Source organism: Podarcis pityusensis (assembly GCF_964106645.2).
Source record: "Podarcis pityusensis genome assembly, chromosome: 13".
NCBI classification, from domain to species: Eukaryota; Metazoa; Chordata; class Lepidosauria; order Squamata; family Lacertidae; genus Podarcis; species Podarcis pityusensis.
The window spans coordinates 53,073,903-53,080,088 of NC_138038.1; the positions used below are offsets into that span (position 1 = coordinate 53,073,903).

The 6,186-nt window shown below is 48.4% G+C and overlaps 1 long non-coding RNA gene across 1 annotated transcript; it reads left to right on the forward strand.

Moving 5' to 3' along the window:
• Window positions 1–6: 6 nt before the first annotated feature.
• Window positions 7–2,385, forward strand: LOC308462399. Its single transcript, XR_013979101.1, has 2 exons — window positions 7–468; window positions 1,498–2,385. It is a non-coding gene; the product is annotated as an uncharacterized lncRNA (long non-coding RNA).
• The last annotated feature ends 3,801 nt before the right edge of the window (window positions 2,386–6,186 follow it).

Genomic DNA, 6,186 nt, shown 5'->3' on the forward strand with positions numbered 1-6,186 from the left:
CAACAGCACCTGCTATACTGCTTCACAGCTGTAAAACCGAGTCACGTTATTTGCTCTGGCCCTTAAAGGCACACATCTTGTGGAACAATGACGAACCTTCAAATTTAAAGAGACAGTTCAGCACTTAACGTCGTGCTTGTGGGTCTGCCATGTTTGTCCGGTGGGCTCCCCACCCAAGGAGATTCCCTCTCTGCCTGGCTGGCGCAGTGCTGCTGGCGGATTGTAGCTCCTTGGCACACGAATCGCGGGGGCTGCTCTTCCCCACGGCTGGCTCCCGCCACCAAGGTGCCCTGCCACGTAGCAGCCGCCCACAGTTGAAAACTTGCGAGCGTAACGGGGTGATAACTGTTGGCGAAACTGCTAAACTGCCCCCACTTCTCATTCCCAGGCCCGTGGCATTGATGTCCAGCAGGTGTCCCTGGTCATCAACTACGACCTGCCAACCAACCGTGAGAACTACATACACAGGTGAGATCCTTGTTTTTCTCCCCCTCACTTTCTGGTCCCTCTCAGGCTTCTTAGACCTCTTGGGTTTCCTTTCCAACCCTTCTGTGCTAAGATGGCAGGCTCTCCTTTCCTTGGTGGTTTTTAAGCAGAGGCTAGATGATGCCCACCTGCAGTTCTGCGATTCCAGCCCAGTCGGCCACCTGCTTACCTCCTGCTCCCCCCAGTAAACGCTTCTCTCTCGTGAAATGATGCACGTCTAAAAAAATGTGTCGCCAGCGTGAAAAGTTTGGAAAGCTATCGTGTAGATGCTGCAAACAGCCACTGTGGTGCATTAATTCTACCAAACCTGCCCCCAGATATCTGGAACCACTCTTTAATAGCATAATGCAAAACAACAACCACCACCCCATTATGGTGTTGTGGTGCTTTTGCGGTCACGCAGGTGGAGCTGTGGTCTAAAACCCTGAGCCTCTTGGGCTTGCCGATCAGAAGGTCGGCGGTTCGAATCCCTATGACAGGGTGAGCTCCCCTTGCTTGGTCCCAGCTCCTGCCAACCTAGCGGTTCGAAAGCACACCAGTACAAGTAGATAAATAGGTACCACTGTGGCAGGAAGGTAAATGGCAGTTCCATGCACTCTGGTTTCCTGTCACTGTGTCTCATTGCGCCAGAAGCGGTTTGTTCATGCTGACCACATGATCCGGAAAGTTGTCTGTGGACAAACGCCGGCTCCCTCGGCCTGAAAGCGAGATGAGCGCCGCAACCCCAGAGTCACCTTTGACTGGACCTAACTATCCAGGGATCCTTTTAGTGTATTTTTGGTCTTTGTTGGAAGCTGCCCAGAGTGGCTGGAGAAGCCCAGCCAGATGGGTGGGGTACAAATAAAATACTAATATTAATAATATTTATTACCTTTACCTTGCCTAATGGGCACCTGGCTGGCACTCTGAGAACAGGAAGATGGGCCATTGGGCCTGATCCACCAGGACTTATGTCTTTTACCTGCTCCCCCCCAGTAAACACTTTCCTCTTTTTCTTTCGAACCCCTCCAGGATCGGCCGAGGGGGCCGTTTTGGAAGGAAAGGGAGTTGCGATCAACATGGTGACGGAAGAAGACAAGCGCACGCTTCGCGACATCGAGACATTCTACAACACCTCCATCGAGGAAATGCCTCTCAACGTGGCTGACCTCATCTGAGCTGCCTTTGTTAGGGGCTCACTGTGCCTGCGAGAACCCCCCCTTCCCGCCCCCCAATTAGGCACAATCCTCTCTTACCCCCCACCCTTACAAAAAGACCTGCCCTTTTCTATTTTTTTGAGTTTTCTTGCCTTTTGAATAAATGTCACTCTCTCTGGGGGCAGAATGACCTCTTTTAGTGTTTACTGGCGCCTTTTCTCTGTCTCGGTCTCTCCCCCCCCCCCCTTACTTGTTGACTTCACTAGGAATTCGGGGAGCAGATCTTAGAAGCCACGATTCCTGGCATCTATAATCTCCTCCCTGCTGTGCCCCACCCCACTCCCCACCGGGGAAAAAAGATGTATTTCATAGTCTCTTCAAAATTCAACCTTTCAACAAAATCGTGGTGCTATAGCAGGAAAGACGACACCCCCCCCCCCTTGGAGAATCGAAAGGGTGTGGGTGTTTCTGTTTTCTCCCTGACTTAAAAATCATTGGTTCAGAAAAAGGAAAAAAATCACTGATTCAAAGCAAATTGCCAAGACGTTTTGTTTCCCCCCCTCCTCTGTGTATCTCAGAAATGAGACCTTTCCCCCCCCAACACACTTTGTTAAGATAAAATCTAAAAAAAAATTGAAAACTTTTCATACGGCAAAAAAAATCTGTACGTGCAACCTTAAGACCTTTTTTTTTTTTGTATAGCTATTATTTATTCAAAAGGAAAGTTACAGTGACCAAAATAAACGTGATCTTGAGAAAACTCTATGCGCCTTGGGTGATTTTTGTGAATTTTTAAGAGAGGGAGGGGGTGCCTTGACCATTTTCCTCCAAGAATATTAGTGCTATCAAGCGGGGGGGGGGGGGTGTTGCTTTTATATAACAAGTTTTTCTTTCTAGGTCTTCAACTCTGAGGCATGTGGCCGGGTAGGGATTTGATCTTCCAGCACCCTACGCATTTGGCCACAGTGGCTGGACACAAGGTCTAGAAGCTTGCTTTTTTAGGAGTAAGTGGCGGCAAGCTTCCATGCTGTGATAGCTCTTTTTTTAACGGACAGCAGGGGGCTTTGAGATCCTGCTTTAAAGAAAGGTGTGGTGCAAAATGAAGGCATTTATCGCAGGTGCGAAGAACAGGAAATGCTAAGAAAGAGATCAGTAGAAAAAATGACAGTCACGGAACTGAGGAGTTGCCCAAAACAAATGAAATACTGTGAAAATCCCTGAAAGGAGAAGTAATTGACTTAGAAATATTATCTTATGAAAATAAACTAAATAAGAATCAAAAAATTTAAGGGAATTAAACCTAAAATTGTACAAAGCCTTGACGGGATGCCTGCTACAAACCTCGTTTCACTGAATTATTTGGTTTCCTCAGAAGGAAATAGAAAAATCATAAACCTTAAATGACCCAAATTCAACAAAAGGGGGTAGAACTCCCAAAAATTCTGAAGTATTGTAATCCTAGCTCGACCTAGGTGAAGGATTGAGGACTCAAAAGATAGTTTCTAATGCTGAATTTACAAAAAATGGTTTGAAAAACTAAATGACAAGTTTTAGACACAGCTTGGGTTTTGAAGTTGGAAAATGACAACAGTGGTGGTGCTTGGTTTGGGATATATCCCTTGACCCCCCCCCCTTAACAGACATTTCCTCAACCTGCAGAGTGGGGTGGTCAGCTGGGTGGGTTTTGCTAATGCACTTGGGAGCAGCTTAAGCTGAAGAGACCCCTGACCATTAGGTCCAGTCGTGGCCGACTCTGGGGTTGCGGCGCTCATCTCGCTTTACTGGTCGAGGGAGCCCCTGTACAGCTTCCGGGTCAAATGGCCAGCATGACTAAGCCGCTTCTGGCGAACCAGAGCAGCGCACGGAAACGCCGTTTACCTTCCCGCCGGAGCGGTACCTATTTATCTACTTGTACTTTGAGGTGCTTTTGAACTAGGTTGGCAGGAGCAGGGACTGAGCAACGGGAGCTCACCCCGTCATTGCTGGGATTCGAACCGCCGACCTTCCGATCAGCAAGTCCTAGGCTCTGTGGTTTAACCCACAGCACCACCCGCGTCCCTTGGCAGCCTCCAAATTGGGTCCAAGGGCCGCCCCACAAAAAGCGTGCTGCAGTAGTCTAGGGCTTGGCTGCCTGGCCTTAAGCCATTGTCTGAAACGGCAGTAAATCATCTGTCTTGAAGCAAAGGTGTGGGGAGAGGACTTGGGGGACAAAAATAGGCTTGACCCACCCCATAGGTAGGACCTGCTTCCAACCCCCGAGTTGCCCCATATGGGTACCCTTCTGAGGCATGATGGGAAGTGTAGTCCAGACTATCTGGAGGGCTAGCATATAATAGCGGTGTGCCAGCTGTTCTTGAAGCCCCAAAGTTATCCTTCCTGCAAAATCCAACATTGCGATTTCATGTTGTGAGATCTGCAGGTATAGGGTGGCATGCAGATTTGATTAATGAAAATGCTTGATGGAGTACGCTGAAATGGTGAAGTTGACTGGAAAGCTCAAAGATAAGGACGAAAGAGACTTTTTTAAAAAAAACTGGGAACCTTTTAGGTTATACCTACAGAAACAATGTCAAGAAATAAACGCACTGCAGGGTTTGACCAAAAACGTACAATTGGCAAAATTAATAGTGAAAATAGAAAAATGAGGGTAAAATGTTAGGACCACATTAAGGTAATAAGCAGGAGAAATGAATGTGTAAAAACCAGGAAGGGAAGTCGGGAGGGGGTACTTGAGAATTCATTTTGTGTTTATATTGTTTGTGATTTTGTTAAAATTTGTTAAAATTTAATAAAAATCATTTACCAAAAAAAATTAATAAAAACGCTAATGAGGCAAGCCACATTGGGGCTGTGTTGCTCGGAAAGTGTGGGCTTATGACTATGGTACTTCGGTCCTATCTAATAACGTAAACCTTCCGTAAGCCAACAGGTGGCAGGTTCGATTGCCATCATTTGTTGTTGTTTAGTCGTGTCCGCCTCTTCGTGACCCCCTGGACCAGAGCACGCCAGGCACTCCTGTCTTCCACTGCCTCCTGCGGTTTGGTCAAATTCATGCTGGTAGCTTTGAGAACACTGTCCCACCATCTCGTCCTCTGTCGTCCCCTTCTCCTTGTGCCCTCCATCTTTCCCAGCATCAGGGTCTTTTCCAGGGAGTCTTCTCTTCTCATGAGGTGGCCAAAGTCTTGGAGCCTCAGCTTCAGGATCTGTCCTTCCAGTGAGCACTCAGGGCTGATTTCCTTCAGAATGGAGAGGTTTGATCTTCTTGCAGTCCATGGGACTCTCAAGAGTCTCCTCCAGCACCAGAATTCAAAAGCATCCATTCTTTGGCGATCAGCCTTCTTTATGGTCCAGCTCTCATGGCCACTGGTCCCATGACCTCCTGGCAAATAGAAGGGGAAGAAATGGAGGCAGTGAGAGATTTTACTTTCTTGGGCTCCATGATCACTGCAGATGGTGACAGCAGCCACGAAATTAGAAGACGCCTGCTTCTTGGGAGAAAAGCAATGACAAACCTAGACAGCATCTTAAAAAGCAGAGACATCACCTTGCCAACAAAGGTCCGTATAGTTAAAGGTATGGCTTTCCCAGTAGTGATTCCCATCATAGGCCACTGCATATTCCTGCATTGCAATTTATTGTGTATTTAATATTTGTGGAGAGCTGCCGAGAGAGGCCAGGGAAACTCAAGACAGATGGGTGGCATGATAAATAGTAAAATTATGATCACGACAGACGACACTCATGTTCCCATCCGGTTACAGAAGCCCCTGCTATCCTCCTCTGTAAAACGTTGCCCAATTCTCCTTTTGAGCCACCTTGAGCTGTGGTCCCAACCGTCAGGTTGGCGGCTGGGCCGGGAGGAAGAAACTCACTTGGCGCTCATTTTGGGTGTCTTCCCCATCACATGAGTGTCAGACTGTCCTGCTGCGGCCTGAGATGAGGAAGGAGGATCTGCTGACTCACAGGCCAGCGACGCCACCATGAGACACAGCCGGGTGATCTGTCTTCTTGGCCCAAGGTGGCTCACAGCTCAGCTCCTGCACCAGAGACCACCGCTGCCTGCCTCAAGGCACCCGGTATTGCCAGGAGCATCCAGGCCAGGGGGGCTGTTTCCTTTGTTGTTGTTGAGTCGCTTAGTCGTGTCCGCCTCTTTGTGACCCCCTGGACCAGAACACGCCTGGCACTCCTGTCTTCCACTGCCTCCCGCAGTTGGGTCAAACTCATGCTGGTGGCTTTGAGAACACTGTCCCACCATCTCGCCCTCCGTCGTCCCCTTCTCCTTGGGCTCTCCATCTTTCCCAACATCAGGGTGCCCAATTCTCTGGTCCAGGGATGCTCTGGTCCAGGGGGTCACGAAGAGTCGGACACCACTAAACGACTAAACAACAACCACAGCAAGAATGCCCCACTTTGGCCTAATCTATCTGCAATCCTCTTCTTACATTCTCACAGTTTCTTTTTGTTTCTTTTTTAAAAATCCCCCCTTTTTATTTTATTTAGAAGGTTGATACCCTATCCCCCAGTGCTACCACTTGTGGGGCAGACCGAGGTGGGGAAATTGCAG